We start from the raw sequence: 23715 nt of genomic DNA, 5'->3' as shown, positions 1-23715 counted from the left end.
AGGTGGGTGGTGCTTCCCCATCCTCCATGTCCTCTGCTCCCCGTGCTGCCCTCACTGTCCTCGACGGGTGCCTGATGCTGCTGCCCAGCATTCCCTCCCCTCCCGGACCCTCTCTCACCCCACTCTGCTGCTTCTGTGTCTCTGGCTGGTGCCGAGATGCGGGATGCCCCCCCCCCCCCATCACAGGCCCCACTTCCCTTTGCCTACATTATATCAGACAGAAATGTCCAAGTAGAGCGTGTATATAGAGAAGTGCCTGGTTCATCAGAACGTAGCTCAGTGCATTTGCCCTCGTGACTGTTACCGTTTCTGTAACCGGCAGCTGGAGGGGAAACGTGACCAGAACCACAAGGACCCCTGTGTGCCCGTCAAGGGCGGCTTCTGTCTTGCTCTTACAACCAAGGGTGCCGTTTGCCTGTGTTTGTACCCGTGGCATCATGTGGTATCTGTGCCCAGGTGCCAGGCGACTTTCTTCTGGGCCCTTCCGTCGGTCGTCTGCTCCTATGGTTACTGGGTGGCATCTGTGTTTTGGGTTTCGGTCATAATCTGTTTATTTCCAGCCCAGATTCCACCCTGGGTCCAGACACTTGGCCACTTGCAGGGCACGGCCCTTTGCCTGTGCCACAGCCGCTTGGAAGGGAGCACGCCAGCACTGGAGCTCCGTGGCGTCCCCGGGCCACCGCCCCTTCTGCCGGGGCTGCTCAGCCAGCCCGTGTGCGTTGCTGGTTGGGCCCCGTGCCCTCTCTGCCCTGGAGATGAACGAGTGGGCAATTTATTCAGAAGTGCTCCTGGGATCGATAACCGAAGGAGAAGGAGGCGAGGTGGGGCAGAGGGAGCTGAGCCTCTGTGCGGTGTCAGCAGAGGCCCCGCCGGCCCACGGAGGGCTCTGTGCTGCCACGGCCCGGCAGTGCTGGCCTGCACTGTCGCGAAAGCCAGGCCCAGTCCTGCCGTGCCTGCCGAGGCAGTTTCTGGAGATGACTCCCACAGCTGCGTAAGGTCTCGGCTGACCCCGTGGGACTCTGAAGCTAGGATGGCCCTTCAGAGAGACAGCTTGCTGGGTGGTGAGGGGCCAGGCCCGACTGCTCCCACAGCCGGGCCCTAGATGCACGCTGCTCCCAGGAGGGGGCATGCTCGCCACAGGCGGGGGCATGCTCGTGGGCGGGGCGGCTCTCTCCAGCAGAGAACAGTCCGGAGAGGGCAGCACTCCCGTCCCTGGTGGTGCGCTGCTGTCTGCCGCAGAGCCGCCCCTCCTTCCAGGTGTCCCTGCGGGGATCTGCCACGGCTCGGCCACCGCACTCCTTCACCGCGCATCCTCTGTCTTCACGGCTTTAGCGTTAGTGGGTATTCCTCCCCCTCTGCCTGCTGATTTCCCCCGACTGCTCTCCTTTCCTGCGGTCATAACAGTCTCCTCTGCTCCAGGATGGAAGGGGGGTGTGAGGCTTAAATGCGTTAGTTCCAATAAAGCATTTATCCTGGAGCTTATACTACAACTGGTAATGGTTAGCTTCAGAACAAGCACTCAAGTTGGCATGCGATTGCCTTTACAAAACCAAGAAAACAGTCGGTCTGACTCACGCGCTTTTCTAAAACGGGAGAGGAAAGGGGTTCTTTCGTAGCTGTTACAGCACAAGTGCGGTGCTGTGTTTTAAGCAGAAACAGTTGAGGACCTTGGCTCAAGGTGAAGCTCAAGGGTGCGTCACAGGCTTGGGTGAGATTCCTCTTGTGGGACCTCCTCCTCCCCGTCCCGTGTGTCCTCGAACTTCAGGCTGGCCGCGCGGACTTCACGTTGTACCTACCACATGTGCCCATCGTGTGCCGTTTTCTGTGCCCGGTGGCACCTGCTGGAACTTGGGACTGTCACGTTCCTCAGGTGACTTCCACAGCGGTCTTGGAGCGAGGAGCTCCCGTGACATCTCGCTGCTAATGCCCTTGACGCGCTTGCCAAGTCCCGTGGTTATTTGTATCTCTTTGGGCTTCGCTGCCCAGACAGAGTCTCCCACGGACGGTGGGACAGCTCGTCCTCTGTGCCTACTTGGTTTCTGCTGCCTTTGGTGCGGCATTTGAATTGTGTTTGTCTTCCTGCCGCCTGCAGAACTCGGCCATTGAGGACTCGCATGGCAGCTGGCTTCGTGAACGGTCCGCACCTTGGTTTCTCTGAAGCCAGGGTTGCAGACGAAGGCAGAGTTCCCAGAACAGGCCGTCTCTAGTGTCCAGTGGTGACGCGGGCATGGGTCTGTCCCTTGTCTGCTGCACTGAACGTTTGCTTTGCGATGGGCGACTGGCTCTCCTCACCGCCCCCCTCTCCCCGAGGGTGCTTGAACCGCCCCCTGCCCCAGCAACCGTGACGACATAGTATCCAGTCTGAGTGGAACCTGCCCGCTGGGCCTGAGAGTTCTGATCCGTGGCACGTGTCCCTCCCCACTCTCGTCACGGCCCTGCTCTCTCTCGGTACCGCTTTCCCACATGCCTCACCTCTAATTGTGTGCCATGTTGCACGACCGTGAGTCGCGAGGACGCGGCCCCACGTCCTTGTCCGGAGCTGCTCACACCTTCGTCTGCTTCTTCTTGCAGTTTTTTCTCTTAAATGTGCACCCCCTGTCCTGCAGCAGGGCCTTTGTGCTCCCGCCCCCCTCTCCGTTCCCTGTCACCAAGTGACTCCTCCAGGTATGGACTCCCTCTTGGCAGCTCCCTCTTGGCAGGTGCCGGCACGACCAGACCCTCCCACTCTGTTCTCTTTCTCTGTGCGCTGCTCACGGCTGCGGTGAAAGATCCGCATATCGCTAGCTGGTCAACGTCTGTCGTCCTTCCTGGAGCTCCGGGGAGAAGGAGCTTGCTGGTTATTGGAGGTCATGTCCGTTGGTGATCTAAAGACCTTGAGTTTGAAAGCAGAGGAACTTGGGGCGTCTGACTGTTGAGCAAAGAGTCATCTCCTTAAAGGCCTGTGTGTAATGGTATTTGGGTAATTGGAGTCTTCAGAGAAAAGAACAAAAGTCAGGAGGTCTCAAGAGTTCTTTCCTCTGATGGCTGTAACCTCGGATCGATAGTGACGTTCTCCCTGGGCCTCCATTTTCTCATTTGTACAGCTAGGGTGGCACAGTTGTGAGATAGTTTGTTATTATTTTAATGATCAATATTTTAGTTTATTGGATGACCTTTCCTCTGGAGAGCTCATGGTATCGTTTATACAGTTGATAGTTAACATTTCTACATATTGCTGCGTTGAAATGAAGTGTGGACTGGGAAACAGCCAAGAAAGAAAGAAATGATCCTGGGCTTGAGGGGGGTGCTTTCTAGTCTTCTTGTCCTACGTCAGACTGCTTGGGTGTTTGCAAGGTGAAGGCGCCACGATCTGGGGCTTTCTTGCCTTTCCCTCTCCCACGTGTACCCCAACTGTGTGCCGATCTGAGTGAACTCGTAAGATCCGAGGACGGTTGTTAACACAAAAGGCTTCGTTCCCAGCACTCTTGCCAGTTTTTGCAAGATGAAAGTACTAACTTGAGGATGTATGGACATTTCTTGGGAAGCGTGACCGCGTTAACCTTTTACGATCACTGATGTGGGGTCGCTTCTCCTGACTGGGTGTGCCAGCTCCCGTGGCATCGTGGCAGTGCATTGGTGAGCCCCGTGGGCTGTAGGTGCAAACCTGGTCCTGTGTGCTGCCCAGGGGCCCCTTGAAAAGGAGCGGGATCCCTGACTTCACGAAGGCTCAGCGTGGCGGGCGCCCCTTCCTGCTCTTACTTGCCTGTGCCCTGGCTGTCTGCATCTCTGCCTACGTTCTGGGTCATGCCTGTTTCTGCCGCCTTCTGACTGTGATACCCCCTTCATGGAGCCTACCCTGCTCACGTGGTCCTGGCTCCCAGCGCTGCTGGTCTGTCCCCTCCCCCTCCCCCCGCCCCCACAGCCTGTGAGCTCCTCAAGGACAGGGAGTGTCCCCTACACCTGGCCCAGAACCTGGCTCCTGGTAGGCCCTGCGATGCTGCGGGGCGAGTGGGGGCTTCTGTCCCGTTCGGTGTGCCCCTGCCGTGCTGCCCAGCTCCTGTGTCTTCTAGCTGGCCACTTTAAGAATCCCTTTAGCCTTTGACCTTCTGCAGCAGGGTTTGGGAAGCCACTGCCCGGGGGGCCAGCCCCAGCCCGCCACCTGATTTTGATTCTTGTGTTGGTGTTTCTAGGATGGCTTTGTAGTTGCTGACACCCATTCCCGTGGAAAGTAAAAGGCTTGCTGCTTTCACATCAGGTTACTTAAAGGCAAGGGGAAAAATTAGGTAGAGATTGAATCTGACAGATTCAAATGAAAAGTCCCAGATGAGAGGATAAAGATTAGCCACACAGTACGTGTGCTCCATGAGTGCGGTGCAGAGAGATGCCCCGCTTTAAGTAATTCCTGTTGGTGCCTCGGGAACAGACGGAGGGTGGGGGTGGCGGTGCTGCTGGGACTGTGGGACAGCCAGTGAGTGAACCTGTGTTAGGGAGCTTCCTCCATCAGACTTGGTGCAGCGTGTTATGGCGGCAGACAGGGTGATGTTCTTGCTGTAGGTTCAGATGCTTCGTTAGTGAAATTTAAACTTTGCATGGTTGGGGCGCCTGGGTGGTGCAGTCGGTTAAGCGTCCGACTTCAGCCAGGTCACGATCTCACGGTCCGTGAGTTCGAGCCCCGTGTCGGGCTCTGGGCTGATGGCTCAGAGCCTGGAGCCTGTTTCCGATTCTGTGTCTCCCTCTCTCTGCCCCTCCCCCGTTCATGCTCTGTCTCTCTCTGTCCCAAAAATAAATAAACGTTGAAAAAAAAAATTCTTTAAAAAAAAAATAAACTTCGCATGGTTGCTTGGGCTTGTCCCTGCTGGGGACTAATGGGTTTTTGGGTGTTACTGGGTTCAGTATTTTGCTGGAGTCGACTGGGTCGAAAACCTGTCAAAGCTGCAATTTCTTATCTACTTGGCAGGATTCCTGTAGATTAGAGAACAGGTACCGGGATTGAGTGCAGTGTGTCTGATGCAAAGAAGTGCCTAAAAAGTGTCCTAGGACATTTCTGTTGTTTCCCGCCCAGGGGACCAGGACTCCAGCTCCTTGGTCAGAGGTCAGTGGTTCTTTTGCCTGAGGTGCCTGAAGAGGACCCGAGAGAAATGGAATCTCAGGTGCCTGGGCAGCTCAGTGGGTTGAGCGTCCGACTTCAGCTCAGGTCATGATCTCATGGCGAGTGAGTTCGAGCCCCGTGTCAGGCTCCGTGCTGACAGCTCAGAGCCTGGAGCCTGTTTCAGATCCTGTGTCTCCCTCTCTCTCTGCCCCTCCCCCACTCACGCTCTGTCTCCCTCTGTCTCAAAAAAAAATAAACATTAAAAAAAAATTAAAAAAAAAAAAGAAATGGAATCTCTCATCAGGAGAACGGCAGAGTGAGTGCAGAGGGCTGGTCGGCGTGCAGATGTTCTGAGTTGTGTCATAGGTGATGCACAGTAGCACCATCCCTCCCGTCTGATGGCAGCGGGGAGGGGGTGGGGGGCAGGTGGGAAAGCAGGAGAGGGCCAGGGGAGGGCCGGGCCGCCGAGGAAAGGCGGTCAGTGGGTCTGGCACTCGAGCGCGTGCCGTCTCCTTCCTGGCCGACGTCCCGCACCCCACACTGAAGTTGTTGGGAATGTGCCCGTTGCTGCCCTGCCACTGAAGGTGTGGAGTGAGATCAGGCAGTCAGGTCGTGGTCCCGCTGGAGGAGCGCAAGAATCCCAGTCGCTGTGGTCTAGAACGTGAACTCGATTGGCTGTTAGCACCCGAGGTCGCTGGCCTCTACCCCTGAGGTGGTGTGTGGGGCGCCTCAGGGCCCGGAGCTCAGAGCTAGCCTCAGTTTCCCTGTCCTAGAACGGGATTACAAGGTCCATCTTGTGAGGGTAGTGTGAGAGTGAGTGAGGTAATGCGGGCCAGTGCGGGCCTCTGGAGTGGCCACTGTGTCGCCCATCCCCACCCACAACAGTTGTCATGCTTTTCCTGTGGGAACTCGAGTATCTTACTAGACTGTATGTTTTAAAAGAAAATGTGTTGAGAAGGCACTCGCCACCATACGGTTCACCCACTGAAGGTGCCCTGGTACATCTCCAGGGTCATCTGGCCATCAGACACTGTCGTCCTCCCTGAAGGTGGCCTTACACCTGTCAGTCTCTGTCCCCTCTCAGCCCCTGCCTGAGCCCTCAGGAGGCATGCTGAGGTGCCCCAGAAATAGTTTTTTTAATGTTTATTTTTGAGAGAGAGAGAGAGAGAGAGAGAGAGAGAGAGAGAGCGCGTGCGCACAAGCAGGGGACGGGCAGAGAGAGAGGGACACAGAATCCGAAGCAGTGGGGCTCAAACCCACGAGCTGTGAGATCATGACCTGAGCCAAAGTCGGATGCTTAACTGACTGAGCCACCCAGGTGCCTCAAGCTGGGTACCTTTGAAGAGGTTACCGAAGCCTGATTTCCTGGTCTGTTTTATTTTATGGGAATGAAAATCCGTGCCCTACTCAACTGTGAGAGCCATTGTGAAGCACAGGTGGGATGGGAGATGTGGGGGCTTTGCAGGTGTCGAGAGCTACTGCTCATTACCGTGGTAACCGCTCCTTCTTCGTCCCCTCTTTTCCCTCCCTGTCCCCCCACATTTCCTTGTGTCATCCATCAGTCCCATGTATCGCATTCTGAGTTGCCACAGACTTGGATTGAATGCCATTGTCTTTATGACTTCCGTGACCTTGGACAAATAATTTAACTTCCTTCAGCCCTAGTCTCCTTGCCCATACACTGGGGACGAGAGTGGCTCACAGGCTGTGAGTCTTACACGTTTGGCGAAGTGCCTAGGGTTGTGCCTGACCTCGTCGTGTGCATTCAGTGGTAAGAACGTTTTAGGTGATTATCTCTAGAGAACCGGCTTGAGGAAGAGCGCTGGCTAAGGGGAGAGAGGAGTCTGTGTAAACAGGTGGGTACAGGAGCATCATGGGGCAGTTGACAGTTCTTTTCAGAGGTGGAAGAGTGTTAGGGGTGATGTTCCATGAACAAGGTGACCTTGACCTTGAAGAACCAATTGGTGTTTGCCAGACCAGACTGAGCAGAAGAAATAGTGTCACTTAGAAGATCTTTCTCTAATGCTGGTGGAATTAAGAGTATTTGCTGTGTTTAGGGCAAGCTGGCCACGGTAGCTTGGTGGCAGTCTGTTGTCTGGGATTTGGGGAAGCAGAGTGGATGACCAGTGGTTGTACCGTACGACCCAGCCGTGGCGGTCCTGGGTGTCCCCTCAAGACCCGAGAAAGCACGTGTGCACACAGACACTTGGCCACCGGTGGTCACAGCCGCATTGGGCGTAATGGCCCTGAGACGGGACCAGCACAAGTGGCCGTGGACAGATGAATGGATGAAGAAGACGCAGGGCGTCCTACCTGGATGACTCTCTCTTCCTCATCCCTTCCTGCTTTCCTTTTCCCTGCCGTCCTTCCTTCCTCGTGGCTAACTTGTGCTCATCCTTCACGTTTCAGCGTAGACACCACGTTTATACTTTCCTATGAAGCCTTTCCTGGGCCCCCAAGGCCATCTTGGGTTCCTCTGCGGTGTCCCCACTGGCGGATGTAACTTGCCTACAGGAGCACTTTGAACCTGCTCTGTGCCTATTGCTTGTCTAATGGACAGACTGCCCGCTGGGGCTGCAGGGTCTCTAACCGGCCGTTTCTCGCCCCTGGCACCTCGTGGTGTGCATTGGTGTGCATGTGTTCTTGAGTGCACGAATAACACACGTTTTCCTCTTTTCAAAAACAACTTTATTGAGATTGAAATCACGGACCATACAATTCACCACTTAAAATGTACACTTCACACTTTCATATGCTCACAGATATGTGCACCCCCATCACAGTCATTTGTAAACATTTTTATCACCTCAGAGAGAACCCTGTCCCCTGTAGCCGGCTAGGGACACGTGTTGGCACTCACGTCCTGTTGAATGCATTCATCGTAAGTACTTTGGTTTGCTTGCTTTCTTTTCCTGGCCCGCTCTTGCTGTTCCTGGCAATGCCGTGGTGAACATCTTCAGGTCTTTGGCTTTTTTAGCAGGAGGGAGATTTTATCCGGAGAGGGCTCATTGGATCAGTCATTTTGGACGTTTTTATTGCTGTGGAAGCATATTGCCAAATTGCCTCTGGAAGCTTGGTTCTGATTACACTGCTGGCGGTGTGCTGCCGATTCAGTACGTACAGGGTGCTGCCTTGGTGTTTTAATTTGTATTTTCTTGGTAACTTGCAAGGCTGAGTATTTTTCCTGTGTGTCTATATGCTAATTGCGTGGCTTTCACATGAAATCCTTCCAGTGTTCTCATCACCTTCCTGTGTCTTGCCTCATTCGAGTCTCATTGGTGGGGTTGGGAGGCAGGTAGGGTCCCAGCCCCCGGCCTGTCGAGGTTGCTGACGTTTTGAGATGCCGAGTAGTTCACCCAGAGACTCCCAGTTATTCAGGGCAGGCAGACTCTAGAAGCTGGCTTTCAGCCCTCGTCAGAGGACATATGCACAGCTAACTATAAAATCTGTCCCATGCCATAATAGACCTGGATGGTGCCCGGCAGCATAAAGGGGTTGGGACGCCTCCCACAAGCGTTTCACTGGACTAAAGCTGAAAGTGTCAGGAAAGTGTTTTAAACATTTTTATGGTGGTCTCTCCAGCAGACCTTGACATTGGACACAGAGATGCCACCTGTGTCCCTGAGCAGGCCCCCTCTCCCCTCCCTTCTTGCTCTCCTGGCCCCTTCCACTGTGGCCACCAGGACTTAGGCTCTGCTATGGCAGATGCCCTGTTTCGGCTCAGCCTTCTTTCCTTCCTGAATGGTCCGTTAGCCGTCTCCTGTTAAGCTGGTGGCTCTTGAGCGTGGGGGTTTGGAAACGTGTGGGCGTGTCCTGGATGTGACTGTGGTCACGTGTGTCATCTGCACTCAGTCGCCGGGAACAAGCAGCCCTGGGCAGGGGTGAAGCCAGCCGTGCATTCAGGGCGCCAGCAGCACCCTGGGAAACTGCTCTCCCCTGAGGGCCCTGCTTCTCCTATAGCTTGAGTCCTTGCGGCCTGGAGCTGGGGTGCAGCCCTTTCCTGTTGCTGCTTCTGGAGTCCTCCTTCAGAAACCCCCACTCTTCACATGGGCACGTTGTCGGGACCCATCACCCCTGCCTTGCCTTTCGTTGGGGTCATTTTCTTTTTTTTTTTTGTTTTCTTTTTTTTTTTTTATTCTTGAGACAGGGAGAGACAGAGAATGAGCATGGGAGGGGCAGAGAGAGAGGGAGACACAGAATCCGAAGCAGGCTCCAGGCTCTGAGCTGTCGGCACAGAGCCCGACGCGGGGCTCGAACCCACGAACCATGAGATCATGACCTGAGCGGAAGTCGGAGCGTCAACCGACTGAGCCCCCCGGGCGCCCCAGTTGGGGTCATCTTCAAACAGCCCGATCGTCCTCCTCACTCTTTGATACCTTCACCTGCTGGCCTGCCCTCCCCCGCAGCAGCTCTGCTGTCTCTGTTCTCCGTGACCTGAGTGTCCCTGGGCACGGTCCGCTCAGCACTCTCTTGCTCTTGTCCACGGGTGCTTTCTCCTGGCGGATGTCAGCAGGATTCTGTCCGTGTGCGCAGCTCTCTCCTGTCCCTGGTGTCGAGCTCTGCACCCCGGACGGCGTGCCCCTCCATACCCCGCTCGGCCAGACGCTGAGGCCAGAAACCGGGAAGGCAGTCCTGACTCTTTCTCTTCCCTGTCAGACCCTCCTCTGAGTCCTATCAGCAGGTCCTCAGGGTCTCACCTCCTCAATAGACCCCCGATGTGGCCGCTTGTCCCCACCTGCGTCCTTACAGGCACAGGGGAAACCACTGCGAGGTCTCAGCTGCCCCTTCAGCCGCCCGGGGTCTCCCTGGCCTGGAGCCCTGCACCTGCTCTCACATTCGTTGCTTTGCTGCTTCAGACCGTCCATGGGCTCCCGTCATGTTGAGGAGTCGACTGGCCCCACATCATTCCCTCCTTAGCCCCCCAGACCAGCCTCCTTCCATCCGCTGCTCAGCTTCAGGCCTTGTTGCTTTTGTCTCTGTCCTCCCAGGAAGCTTGTTTCCACCCTGTCTCTGGCCCGTGTACTTGGGTCTTTCTGCTTGAATCGTCTCCCCAAGATGTTCGTGCGACTGCCTTCTCTGTGTCCCTCGGGTCCGAGTTCACGTGCCCTGTTCGCCGTCTGCCTCGTGGCACCCTTATCTCTTTGCCCCTTCGTGGCTAGTCACCCTCCTGGCCGGAACACGAGCGTGCTGGGGGAAGGCTCCGTGTCCTGGGCACGCTGCCACCTAGGACCGTGTGGGGCAGGTGCCGCTCACTGTTTGTTCACTCACCGTCCAACGAGGAAGTTGTCCAGTTTCCCTCCACCTCCTCTTCCCCTTTTATGAAGTGGGCACCCAAGCCCGCTTCTTGTGGAACCGTGAGGATTAAGACCCATCACCCCTCCTCCGTCTGCCTTGCGGCCGGAGGCTCCCGAGGCCGAGTCCCTCCTCTCCTGTGCGTCACTCAGCTGTGTGTGGATTCGGGTATTTGGTGCAGATAACACTTAGCCCTCGGGGGAAATACTCACATGTCAAAAGAAAATGTTGCTGAGCCAACCGTTAGCTCAGGATGTGCCGGACCAGTTCCAGGGCCCCACTCTGGAGCCAGGACCCAGGACTCAGGAGTCTGTGTTTCACCGGGACCCCTGGGAGGCCAGAAGAGCCGGTGTGCTCCAGGGGCTGGGAAATGGCCTTTGAGAAGCAGTGGGGTATTTTTCACGGAGTCCTCGTCACTAATTCCTGAAAACCAGCATCTTTCTCTTGTCTTCCTTAGTCATCATTTCTTTGGTTAGGAAGTGAAATACACAGGCTTGCTGTCCTCAGAGGGGACCTCTGGTGTCCCTGCTCCATGGGAGCCAGTTTTCCCAGATCACACTTGTGGCTTGACAGCGAGTGAGATTTCTTGTAGGAAAAGTCATGCAAAACTACACGATGGCGTTACATTTATAGATTTGGCAAAATGCTTTCATTTGAGAGGAGAGCCTGAGGTTGACGTGAAGTCGGAGTTGTTGAGGCCGAGTGTGTGTCGGCAAAACCTTCCTCTGTGAGGGAGTCGGGAGAGCAGGCTCAGGACTGCGCGGTGTCAGGCGGGACGAGGCGCGTACGGACAAGCCCACCTCCGTGTCCCCACCCCCATGCTTTCTCGCCTGCCGCAGTTGTAGACTTTTTGTGAATTATAGTTTTTTGGTGACCTTTTGTACTTGAGGGTATGTTAATATGTCTCGCTGACATTTTTTGAATTTAAGTAAATTGTGAGATGGTATCGAAAACAGGGGCGCCTGGGTGGCTCCGTCAATTGAGCATCCTACTTCGACTCAGGTCATAATCTCACGGTCTGTGAGTTTGAGCCCTGCGTCGGGCTCTGTGCTGACAGCTCGGAGCCTGGAGCCTGCTTCCGATTCTGTGTCTCCCTCTCTCTCTGCCCCTCCCCCGCTCACTTTCTGCCTCTCTCTCTTTCTCTCTCAAAAATAAACATTAAAAAAAAAAGAAAATAAGAATACATCATTTTACTGGATTTTGGTATCAGAGATTATGGAAAAAATAACATTGAGAGTCTCCTATAATGGGGACTAATGGATGAAAACCCAGGGCTTGGGTTTTAAACTCCACATGTTGTAACTTATTCCCATTAGGAAACATACGGTCTTCAGATTTAAGTTTTACCTCCCAGCTTTGTGTAGCAAGGCATCAGGAACTGCGATACAAACTCTGCCCAGAAACGAAGGCCATAATTTTTAAATTGTCAAGGTAATGTGTATTATTTGGCTTCACGTTTTCCATTCCTGTCATGCTTTTTACCCCTTGTAGGTTTTTTTCCAGATGGCACCTGTGGTTTCTTCGGAGGTTTTCATTGAGGTGGCTTTCATTTTTCACCTGGCTGGGGAGAAGGGAGGATAAACGTATGAACCCTTATGTGGGAGCTCCTCCACAAAGGGTGTGTGTGGTTTGTTTCCCCCGCGGTTTATACAGTCCCTTTTGTTTGTTCGGAAACAGACAGAAGGGGCTGAACCCAAACGGGGCAGAAGTGAAGGGAAGCTTTTGACTTCTTGTAGTTGTGTTTGAAGAGATAAATACTGTGCAGCACAACATAATAAGTACCTGCTAGCTAAACGCATTCTCGGTGGAGAAACCACACATGTAACATAATGAGCAGAAAAACTCTCAGTGTGTCAAAATCCCAAATATATTAGCGGACTTAGTAGTTATGGGAAAATACTAATTTGCCAAGTTTTACATGAACCAGAATAGAACACCCTGGGGTGGTATCACAAGGGGCCCTTTGCGCGTAGCCTCGACAGGACTCCGTGGGTCACATGGGGCGCGCTGTCGGCCGTGGGGTGCGGTCTTGCTGTCCTGTGACTTGCCCACCGTCTTACGAAGTGTCTGCGTGCCATTGCCCAGGCCAGATGTGGCCGTTTCTGGTCTAGAATACGGCGGTGCCTCCCAGGGGATGTCCTTGTCTCCCGGAACCCCTTTCTCGCCTACCGGCCCCCCAGACTCTCAGGTGGTCTTCCCATGGCACGTTTTTACGCAAAGCAGTTCTCTGCTCAGCACGCGCGCAAGGCTTCCCGTTGCTACAGAAATAGAGTTCAAGTCCCTAGTGTGTTTGGCGGTGTGCTTTTCAGTGTGGCCCAGCCCGTGGCTGCTGCGTGGACAAGGCCTAGCTGCTGTCCCCGGAACAGAGCCTCCTTGCTCATGTGTGAGCTTTCTCTTCGGGGTTTCTACTGCCCGGAATGCAGCACCGACCTCCCCCACCTCTGACAGCTCTCCTTGACCCTTCAGGCAGCAGGAAAAGTCTTTCTCCTCCATGTCCCCCACACTTCTGCAACCCTGCTTGTCACTTGCACGCTAACGGCGGGATTTCCTGTCTGTGGACTGTGTGCACTGAGGCCGGCAGGTGGGGTTGAGGCCTCTTTTTCCCCAAACCCCAGCCCAGCACAAAATCTGGCTCAGGGGGGCTCCATAGGTGCTTGTTAAGAGTTGCCCCATTTTCCCTGACACCGCTCATGGGTAGGTTGCGGGAGCATCATGCTTTCCTTCTGTGCTGCTGGGAGGGTTAGAGACAGTGTCTGTGAAGAGCCTAAAACGTAGTGTGTGCTCAATACACTGTCATTGTCACTGACGGTTTGCTTCTGACTTGCCGAGGTGTTTCCACACACGTTGCACATGCAGTTCCTGGAGTGAGGGATTGAGGCAGGACATCGTCGGCATCAGGGAGGACGGCTCACCTGCTGTCATTGCAACAGTGGCCTTCAGACTTTCTTGGCCGTGACCCAGCTTAGGAAGTACATTGTGTACTCAAACCCGTATGTTTCATGAAGCAACATCGATTATGTGTGATGTCCCGTCTCAGCCAGCTCAGCTGCTGGAATGAGATACCAGACGGGGTGGTTTAAACAACAGAGGCCGATTTTCTCACAGTTTTGGAGGCTGGAAGTCCAAGATGGAGGTGCTGGCAGGTTTATTCTGAGGACTTTCTCGTCAGCTTACGGACCGCATCCTCTCCCTTTGCCCTCACGGGGTCACCCTCTGTACGAGTCTGTTCTAATCTCCTCCCATTAGGACTGTAGTCAGATTGGACTGGGGTCCCCCTGTGACCTCGCTTTGCCATAATGACCTCTGTAAAGGCCCTGTCTCCAAATTCAGTCATATTCGCGGTGTCCTACTGGGCATGAGCACTTCAGCGTATGATTTTGCAGGGGACACACTTCAGCCTGGAACGTGAACTCTGGTCTGTCCTGTCCCCTCCCCTGGGATGCTAGTCACTGCCCACTAAGCTGATTTTTATGACCCACAGAGAAGTCAAAATTTGCCTTAAGTTACAGCACTTTCCTTTTAGAGCTGGCAGTGGAATTGAAACGGAGGGGACTCGTTTGAAATGGGTCTCCTGCACACTTCCAGTGTCTCTTACGACCAGTGGTCTGTACGTGTCCACGTCTCCTCCCTGTGTAGCACGTGCACAGAATAAAGTTGATTGGCTCACACAGCTGTTGCATCTCCCTGGTGTCCTGGGACGTTGACTTAAGAGAGAGGACGGAGGCATTTGTGTACGCTTCTCTGTGCATCTTTTTTTTTGTTTTTTTGTTTTGTTTTTAAGAGATTGAGTTGAATTCCAATTGATATTGACAAGGCATCTTCTAAGTGGCAGGGATCTATTTTGGGGCCAGAAATGGCATGTCCCTTAGTAAAAGGCAGAGGCCTTCTTCAGGCTGTTCAGGTTTTATCTCTTCTCTGGGTGATTATCTGGACAGGTGACCCCCGCCCCCCTTTGCAGGGGAGGAGAGCCTGTATGCAGTCCAGACAACACCCAAACCGCAGCGCGAAGTGCCAGCCCGTTTTCTCTGCGTGAACAGCACCGGGGGTCTGTGTCATGTGGTAGGTCGAACGGTCTGCAGAGGCAGGGGGTTTGGACAGTGCTGGAAGAAGAGAGTGTCACCAGGCTGCTGACTGAGCCTGACCGACTGCCCGCACCCGCCTGTCACGGCACGTTGTTCCGTCATCGCGAAGGCGAGTTCCCGCTCAGTGTCTGCAGGTGCTCCCGACCTTCCAGCCGTGTTTTATGTACTTCCGGAGATGATGTCAGTGAACCTGGGAAGATGCAAAGGTCCAGGCAGGGGCTTATTTCTGTCGGATGTCAAGGCTCTGCTCTCTGTGTGGCTCATGGCAGTGGGGTAAGAGAGCGTCCCAGAGTGGCGCTTAGGGCAGTGTTGGTGCAGCTGTCCGTGGATTTAGGTGAAGTGACAGAAAGAGCCAGCGGTGCTGGAGCGGGAAAGGTGCCGCAACAGGTGGGCAGGAGGCCACCGCCTGCGGGCGGCTTTCGGGCTCCCGGAGGCTGCGATGTCGCGGTGAGCCTGCAGGGGCAGGGACCTGTGGCCGGGCCACGTGTGGTACGGGAGGGATCGTCCCGAGCGGGGTGGTTTCTCGGCCCCTCGCAGAGCCCGTTGCGTCCTCGGCAGCGGACGGACGCCCCGCGCCCTGTACCCAGCCCAGTGCCTGGCTCACCGCGGGGACGCAGGCCACGATCCTGTTGGTTCCGTGCCTCAGGCTCCCTTTGGCTTTAGCGAGTCGAGTTCACAGCGTCACCAGCAGTACCCCGGGCGTGGACGCTGCCCGGGGCCCGGTGCTCACGGCCTCGCACGGGGCGCCCGAGCAACCCACCCGCGGGCGCTGGCGAGGCGGGTGCTGGCGAGGCGGGTGCTGGCAGGGCCGTGTGGCCGAGCCGGGGGGCCCTGCGGTGCACGCGTGGGGCTCGGACCCGTGGCCTCCCCTCGGGTTTGTTTGTGCCTTTCTGGTGGCCTCATTCTCCGTGTGAGCGCCCGGCTCACCCGCCCCGGCCCTGCCCGTCTGAGGCCTGACCGTGGGGCCTGACTGGCCTCCCCCTCCCGGCCGCCCCCTCCTTCCCGCTCTTCCTGCTGCGACTTTTCCCAAGCGCGGCGCCCTCAGGGCGCAGAGAACCGGGACCTGCTCTGCCTTCACGGCGGTTTCTGGGTCCCAAGAGGGTCCCGACGGCACTGGGTGTCGTACGCTGGGCCCCGGGAATGTCCCTGCACGTGCCCTGACACGCGTGGGCCGCTTGAGCCTCGCGGTCCTTACGCTTGCTTTGCGGTGAGGAGGTGAGCTCAGAGGTCGGAGGTCAGCTAGCCTGAAGCCTCCACTGTAGGGTCGGGAGGGAGGGGGCTGTGGCCCCAGGCTCTGGAGTCTGCGCTCGGGGCCGCTGGCCCCGAGGGCCCCCTCCTCAACGAGAGTGTCCCCGCCCTGCCCTGATGAGGAGCCCGGCCACGTGCCACACCTTAACACCTTAGCTTGTCCCCGTGCAGAGTTCTCTGTCAGCTTGGGTACAGCCGTCATTCGTTGGAAAGACAAGGATTGGAGGAGAGAGACGATGTCAGATTGCGTTTATTCAGCGGCTTCGTTTTATCCCCAGCTCATTGCTTTGCTCCTCAACCCAGAGAACACGCGTTAGAACTTCCTCGTCATCCGCATCACAGTGGGCTGGACCCTGGCCCGGGGAAAGCGCTCTCCTGGGCCTCCCTCCCAGTTGCGTCACGGGGTGAGGGAGGGTGGGAAGGAAGAGAGGTTGTGTATTTTCCCGATGTTTCCATGGTCCTCACTTTGACATGGCCTCTGTGTTGCTCACACATGGGCGTTGCGGACGCGGGCTCCCCGGGACCACAGCTGCATCTGGAAACGTGACAGATCTCTGTGGAGGCAAATCTCTTGTTACTCTGCAACTTGTGATCATGTGTTGTAAAGTCAGAAAGGTTTTTTGACCTCGGGGACATGCCACGGAAGTATGTTTATGCCACTCACATCCTTCTCCTTGGGGTAGAAACCAGAGCAGCTGGAAGGAAAGTTCTGGTTTTAAAAAAATTACAAGATTAGTATTATGTAGAAGTAATTCTTTGAGTATTGAAAAGCAAGGTTATTAACAACCAGAAATCACAAAGTAGGTCAGTGAGGGTGTAAATTTAAAATAATCTATGAAGACTTATGGAGTGGATTTAAGAGTTGAGCTCTTGGCTGAGGTGCCTTGGTGGCTCAGTCGGTGAAGCGTCCGACTTCGGCTCAAGTCATGATCTCACAGCTCATGAATTCGAGCCCCGCATCGGGCTCTGTGCTGACAGCTCAGAGCCTGGAGCCTGCTTCCGATTCTGTGTCTCCCTGTCTCCTTGCCCCTCCCCGGCTTGTGCTGTCTCTCTCTCTCAAAAATAAATAAATATTAAAAAAAATTAAAAACAAAGGAGTTAAGCTCTTGGTATATTTAAAGTATACTTTTATTATTATTATTTTTAATGTGTATTTATATTTGAGAGAGAGAAAGAAACAGATCACAAAAGGGAAAGGGGCAGAGAGAGAGGGAGACACAGAATCTGAAGCAGCCTCCAGGCTCTGAGCTGTCAGCCCAGAGCCCGATGCGGGGCTCGAACTCACGGACCGCGAGATCGTGACCTGGCTGAAGTCGGACGCTTAACCGACTGCGCCACCCAGGCGCCCCTAAGTTTATTTATTTTTGAGAGGGAGAGAGACAGAGAGAGAGAGATAGAGAGAAAGAGCACGAGCATGAGTAAGGGAGGGGCAGAAAGAGAGGGAGAGAGAGCCCTAAGCAGGTTCTGCACTGTCAGCCCGGAGCCCGACACAGGGCTCGAACTCATGAACTGTGAGATCATGAACGGAGCTGAAATCCAGAGTCTGACGCTTAACTGACTGAGCCACCCAGGTTTCCCTTCCTTTGCCTTGTGAGGCTCGATTTTCAGTGCCCTTCATACGTCCCTCTTGCTCTCACGAGAGGCTTTCTTGGCTTCCTCCAGCTTTTGCAGGGCAGTGGCCAGGCCCTCCTGGGCACCCTCCAGCTCCCCTTCAACCAGCTGGGTCCTGGGGTTCAGGGAGGCCGCCTCAGCTTGGCCTGCACCGAGGCCCTCCTCTCCCCTCCCTCCTGCAGGCGCTCGGTCCCCTCCTCTGTGTTCAGCGGCCGCAGAACCTGGGTGTTGCGCTTCGCCGCCTCCACGGTGCCCACCCGGCCCCGGCTCGCTCTCAGCTTCCTGCCTCGTCTGCCTGGCTCTGCAGCTGGTGCTCCTACAGCTGTACTTGCAGTCCCGACCTCTGAACTCTAATTTACGCGTGGAAACCGGACGTGTCCCCTGAATTTCAAAGGGTCCTAAGTTCACCGTTGCCCCAGCTGAATTATCTTTTCCTCGCGGGTGTCACAGTTTTCTTCTTGGAGGCCTAAAACTTTTGGAGTCGTTCTCAAATTATCCTGCCCGGCCTATAACCTCTTTCCCTCCCCAGGCCCAAATTTTTATTTAAATTCTAGTTAATTAATGTGTAGTGCAGTATTGGTTTCAGGAGTAGAATTAAGCATTCGTCCCTCACATACAAGGCCCAGGGCTCATCAGAGCCTGCTTAGTCCCCATCCCCCGGCTAGCCCATCGCCCACCTGCCTCCCCTCCAGCGACGTTCAGTTGGTTCTCTATCATTAAGAGTCTTTTATGATTTGCTCCCCTCCTTCTCTTTTTCCTTCCATATGTTCATCCATTTTGCTTGTTAAATTCTGCATCCTGTATCCTCTTAATTGTTTGGATAGGTCCTCTATCCGTTCTAATGCTTGAGTTTTTCTCACGTGGGATCCCTCTTCCCCCTTCCACTGTCCTAGCCACGGTTCAGACTTTCAAGAGCCAGTTCTTGGACTCCTATCCTGCTTCCTGGCTTTGCTCCTTCTGATCCATTCTTCACACTGAAGCCAGAAGTATCTCCTTGAAATGCAAGCGAAATCGCATCCTTCTGTTCCCTGCGAGCGGTGGTGACGGCCCCTCTCTGTCTTAATAAAGTCTCAGCTCCTTCTCAAGGACGTTGGCAATTTGATCCAAACCATCTTTTTAACCTAATTTCATTTCACTTCCATCTGCTTAACCTGTATCTCCTATCTGCTGGACTTCTCTGTCGTTCTTTAAGCGTGTCGCATGGCTTTCCGCGCTGTTTCTGTCGCAGTGAGCTCCGCCTCCTACAAACGGGAAAGTCAAACTCGCCCCCTCTTTACCTCCTCCTGGCCTTACCTACTTCAGAATTCAGGATCATTTCCTTGTGTCCTGAGAGTAATTTTGCTCTGGCTCTCTTATGAGGTCACGCCCTCCTTGGGTCTTATTCACCTTTGATCTTTCCCCATTCTGGACAGTGCTTTACCTGGAAAGTAGGCAATACATGCGAAACCGAATAGATTTCTGTTGTCTTTTCCACGTTATTCGTTAGTATGTATTGATGGAGACTGAGGAGTTAGGGGATCTTGTTGTCCTCAAAGAGGAGGCCATCGGTTGAGGGTCTGAGGTACAGATCTTTCTCATGCAGGGCAGATAGCCGGTATTTGTTGGTTAATTTTTTTTTTTTAATGTTTATTATTTGAGAAAGAGACAGCAAGCAGGGGAGGGGCAGAGAGACAGGGAGACACAGAATCGGAAGCAGGCTCCGGGCTCCGAGCTGCCAGCACAGAGCCCGACATGGGGCTCGAACCCACAGACCGTGAGATCATGACCTGAGCCAAAGTCAGCCGCCTAACCGACTGAGCCACCCAGGCACCCCCGGTATTTGTTGGTTAAAGGAATGCTGAGTGAAGTATGAAATAGTTTCAGAAGAAGGGACATGGCTGAGCACAGCAGTTTGTCATGAGGGAGAGCCTGGGGGAGACGTGGAGGGAGCACTCGGCCGGAGCAGGGCTTTCTGAGCTTCACTCTGCTCCTCTGTAAATCGGGGTGGCGGTGGCACCCCTCACGTAATCTCTTGGGGACAATTTAGTGAGACAGCATTTGGAGTGCTTGGCCCAGTGCCTGGCGTATAGCAAGTCCTCCTTAAACGTCAGGCTGCCGTCGAGAACAGCGCTTGTCGGGGGACAGGCTGCGCACGCCCTCATAGTGAACTAGGAGCTCCGTCGCAACGAGGGTGCCTCGGCGCTGTCCACGGACATTTCAGGGTGCTGCGTTCTTCACGCGTGAGGAGCACCCCTGTGCACGACCCCTGGCTTTTCTTTACCAAACGGTGTTGGAAATTCACTTCCAAGTATTTCTGAAATGTTTTTTATTGTGCAAGTAGTGTGTACTTATTATACTTATTTTAGAAATCTTGGAAAAAAAACAGAAAAGAAAAAGTTATGCATAATCCTGCATGGGCAAACACTGTTAACATTTCAGTGAATTTTTTTGTATTGTTTTCTATTCTTTTTAAATTGGATTTATCTTTAAAACATTTTTTAATGTTTATTTGTTGTTTATTTATTTATTTGGTAATGTTTATTTATTTTTGAGAGAGACAGAGACAGAATGCGAGTGGGTTAGGGGCAGAGAGAGAGGGAGACACAGAATCGGAAGCAGGCTCCAGGCTCTGAGCTGTCAGCACAGAGCCCGACGCAGGGCTCGAACTCATGAGCTGTGAGATCATGACCTGAGCTGAAGTCGGACGCTCAACCGACTGAGCCAGCAAGGTGCCCCGATGTTTATTTATTTTTGAGAGAGAGAGACAGAGCGTGAGCAGAGGAGGTGCAGAGAGAGAGGGAGACACAGAATCCGAAGCAGGCTCCAAGCTCCAAGTTGTCAGCACACAGCCTGACATGGGGCTCGAATTCACAGACGGTGAGATCATGACCTGAGCTGAACTTGGACGCCCAACCAACTGAGCCACCCAGGTGCCCCTGGATTTATCTTTAAATTGAATTTATTCTATAAATATGGTTTTGCATCCTGATTTTCCACATAACAGAGATCTTCCGTATTATCTCAGACTCTTTATAAATGTCATCGTTAATGATTATGTAACTTTGCACTGTTACTGTACCTTACCTTATCTGACTGTTAGTTCATAGGTGGATGTGCACATTCTTTCTAATTATTTATTAAGTCTTTATGCTTAGGAGAATTTCCCCTTGTGGGTGTTTTATTGAGGTCTCTAGAGATATTTAAATGTTTTCTAGGTAGTGCTTTAAATAGATAAGGATGTAACGAGCTGGTGGCTTCACATAATTGCCTTTCATTGTGGTAGAACATGTTTACGTACTTGAAAAGAACAAGGAAAAATGTTTCATCTCCTGGTCTACTTGAATGGTCGCTTGTCAGAGACTCTGACCTGCCACCATGTAAATTAAGCGAGAAACAAGAAGGAAGTGATGCGGGCGGGAGGCGGCCTGCGTGGCTCACTGCGGGTTTGTCTAAGTCCGTCCCGTCAGTGAGGGAAGGGCTTGTTTTCTTGGTACACAAGGGCGTCTTCAGTGTCTGCTGTTTTGGCACATCGTTAGTCATCTTTCTAGTGGTGACACCGGGGACTGTTTTGCCTTTTGGGGTTGGACCATTGTCCCGCCTGGATGTACACGTGGAATGAAGAAGAGTTGAGTTGGTTTTTCCTGCTACGTAAGATGCTTGACTTGCCGGACGTGTTGGATTGGCTGCTCCAAGACACCCGTGTTCTCCTCCGTGTTTTCACATACTGGGGCGGCTCGGGTGGGCCGTGCAACACAACGGAAAAAACAGTTTGAACTCAGAGCTCTGAGTTTGCATGTCATTTAGCCACTTCGTATCTGACCGCTTTAGGAAATTCCTTCTGAAGCCTCAGATTTCCTCTCTGTGAAATGGGCACAGTAATGCCCAAGGGAAGTCGCTCCATATGGTGGAAAAAGCACCGGATTTGAGAAGCCTGGGCTTAAAGCCCCAGCCTTGCTCGTGAGCAGTGTGACCTTAGAAAAGCCGTATCTCGTCTTGGATGCTGCAGGGGGTGGGTGATGGCGTTTCATCACTGGGTCAGTGTTAATATCTAGCGGTGAGACGGTGCAGGCGACAGCCACTGACGGCGGGCTGGGCTCTCCCGCTGGCCGCCGGGACGTACTTGGCACGCTACTCCTGGCTTGGGGGCTGGCGCCACTTTCTCGGTTCCCACCAGGTCCTGAGTGGTTGTTGTTGGGTCCCTGCGCCTGCCGCGGTCCCCTTCAATGGGGACACGTGACCCTGACCCTTCAGGAGTGACATTGGTTTTCTGTCTGCATCCTCATAGGCCTCTGTGTCGCATGCACCCCTGTTTCTCTTCTTGTGGAAGCGCTCCTCTTTTGGCTTCTTGCGTCTCAGTCCGAACTTCCAGGATGGTTTCTTTTCAAGCTGATTTCCTACTTTTTCCTTTTCTCCCTGCCCTTTGCCTCTGTGTTTCCCTGAGTGTTGTCATGGGGCCTCCGGTCTTCCGTGGCCGCCTTACACTCTCCCCAGGAGGTGTTCTGTCTCTGCTGATTTTCCTGGTGCTCAGGACCCCACCTTCTTCCGGTCCACCGGCCTCGTCACCAGCCAGCCGTCCCTTGGGTCTCTTGGCCCTTCTGGGCAGCTCCTCCGTACTTCAGACGCGGTGCGTCTGAGCCCCGTGTTGGGACGTTGTGGTTGCAGGCCTCTGTTGTCCTGTGACGTCCCGCTCGGTGCCTCTGCCGTCCCCCAGCCCCGTGGCCTTCGGCGTCAGCCTCGACACCCATCAGCGCCGTGTCCGCTCGCACGGCCGAGCCTCCTCCCTCACACCCTTAATAGGGAGACTGGTTGGAGTGTGGCGTCTTTGCTCGTGCCCACACATCTCTGTGTTCCAGGGCCCACACCACACCTGGCACATGCCTTAGTTTCGCTGATTTTTTTCTTAATCATGGTAAGATATACACGGCATAACGTTTACCGTGTTCACCATTTTTAGATGTGTAACTCTATGGCATCGAGTGCGTGCACGCTGTTGTTTATCCATCACCGCTGCCCATTTCTAGGGTCTCCCCATCATCTCAAACCGAAGCTCTGTCCCCACTGAACAGTAGCTCCCTTTCCCAGCCCCTGGTACCTCCTGCTCGCCTCTCCCGTGCATGAATGTGACGGCTCTAGGGCCCTCACAGCAGGGGCTCATGCTCTAGTTGTCCTCACTCAGCACAATGTCCTCAAGGCTCATCCGTGTCATAGCAGGTGTCAGAGGCTCCGTCCTTTCTTAAGGCTGAATGACACTCCATTTTCTCTATGACCACATTGTGTTTGTTCACGGATGGACCCCTGGGCTCCTTCCACCTGTTGGCCGTTGTGACCAGCGCTGCTGTGCACACGGCGTGCAGGTTGTCTGTTTGAACCTCTGCCCTCCCTGCTTCTGAGTATCCACCCGGGAGGGGCATCGGTGGCTCGTGTGGTGACCCCGTGGGACTGCCATACTGCGTTCCTCAGAGGCCGCCCCGCTTTGCCCTCTCCCCCAGCCGTACACGAGGGTCGTGCGGTTGTCTCTTGGGTCACCCTGTGACATTTCCTTTCATGACGAAAAGAGAAAATAAGTAAGGCACGTTTCCAAGTCGTTGTTGGTGACGTGTATGGCCACAGAGCGGGCTGGGTGGTGGGGCCCGCCCAGTTCGGCACGGCCTCTGTCTGCCCAGGTCCTGGTGCCAGTGAGCAGTTGCACTAACATGGGCTGTGTCGGTAACACAGATGACGTTTTATCCCTGTCTTTTCTTTTTGTTTTGTTTTCAACTTACCTAGATGCAAGGGGGGGGCCAAGGAGGTCTACTTATTGGGAACCCCCTCAAAGATCTCAGCATCATAATGCTGAAAGATCAATAATACTAGTCTTAGGAAAGCAGTTCCAAGGTGAGCTGCGGTTGGTATTTTCTGTAAGTGAAGGTGTCAGAACCGATTCCGAAAGTGTACTTTCAAATCGTCTTGTCTTGGGCCGCACCTCTGCTTTTTTCCTGTGTATCTTCTATTTTCTTCTTCCTTAGTATTTTTCTTTCATACTTGGAAGAAAAGATGTGCTTCTTCCTCTTCTCTCCTGTTCAGAACATCATACCTGATTTATGCAGACACGGGCGTCTGAGATGATTATTTACAAGGAGCGCAAAGCGCTGAACTGTGAAATCAGGATGTGTTGGGTTTTGTGCCAGTGTCATCTTTTGAAATGGCACATGGCCTGTGACTTTTTTTGTGCTCAGAAGTCGGGGTGCTCATATTTTCTGCTTCTATAAGAAACACTACAGGCAGGTGGCAACTGGGCTTTCTTAAAAATGTTGTCTTCGTATGATTTCTTGAATTTCTGGGATGGAAAAATAACTCTCAAGGGTATTAGGTGCTCAAGCTTGAGCGAAATGAACCGTCGGGTCTTCTGGGCAAAGTTGGACAAGTTTATAGTGATGTTATGGGCTGCGTGTGTCT

At 53.9% G+C, this 23715-nt stretch overlaps 1 protein-coding gene across 3 annotated transcripts in view; it reads left to right on the top strand.

Annotated features, from left to right (window-relative positions):
- TRAPPC9 (trafficking protein particle complex subunit 9) overlaps positions 1-23715 on the top strand; it is a 568190-nt gene that overhangs the window by 82293 nt on the left and 462182 nt on the right. The window lies entirely within an intron of this gene.

This window comes from Prionailurus viverrinus, chromosome F2 (assembly GCF_022837055.1).
Source record: "Prionailurus viverrinus isolate Anna chromosome F2, UM_Priviv_1.0, whole genome shotgun sequence".
Lineage (NCBI taxonomy): Eukaryota > Metazoa > Chordata > Mammalia > Carnivora > Felidae > Prionailurus > Prionailurus viverrinus.
The sequence above is the reverse complement of the archived record's forward strand: the minus strand, read 5'-3'. Positions and strand labels throughout refer to the sequence as shown.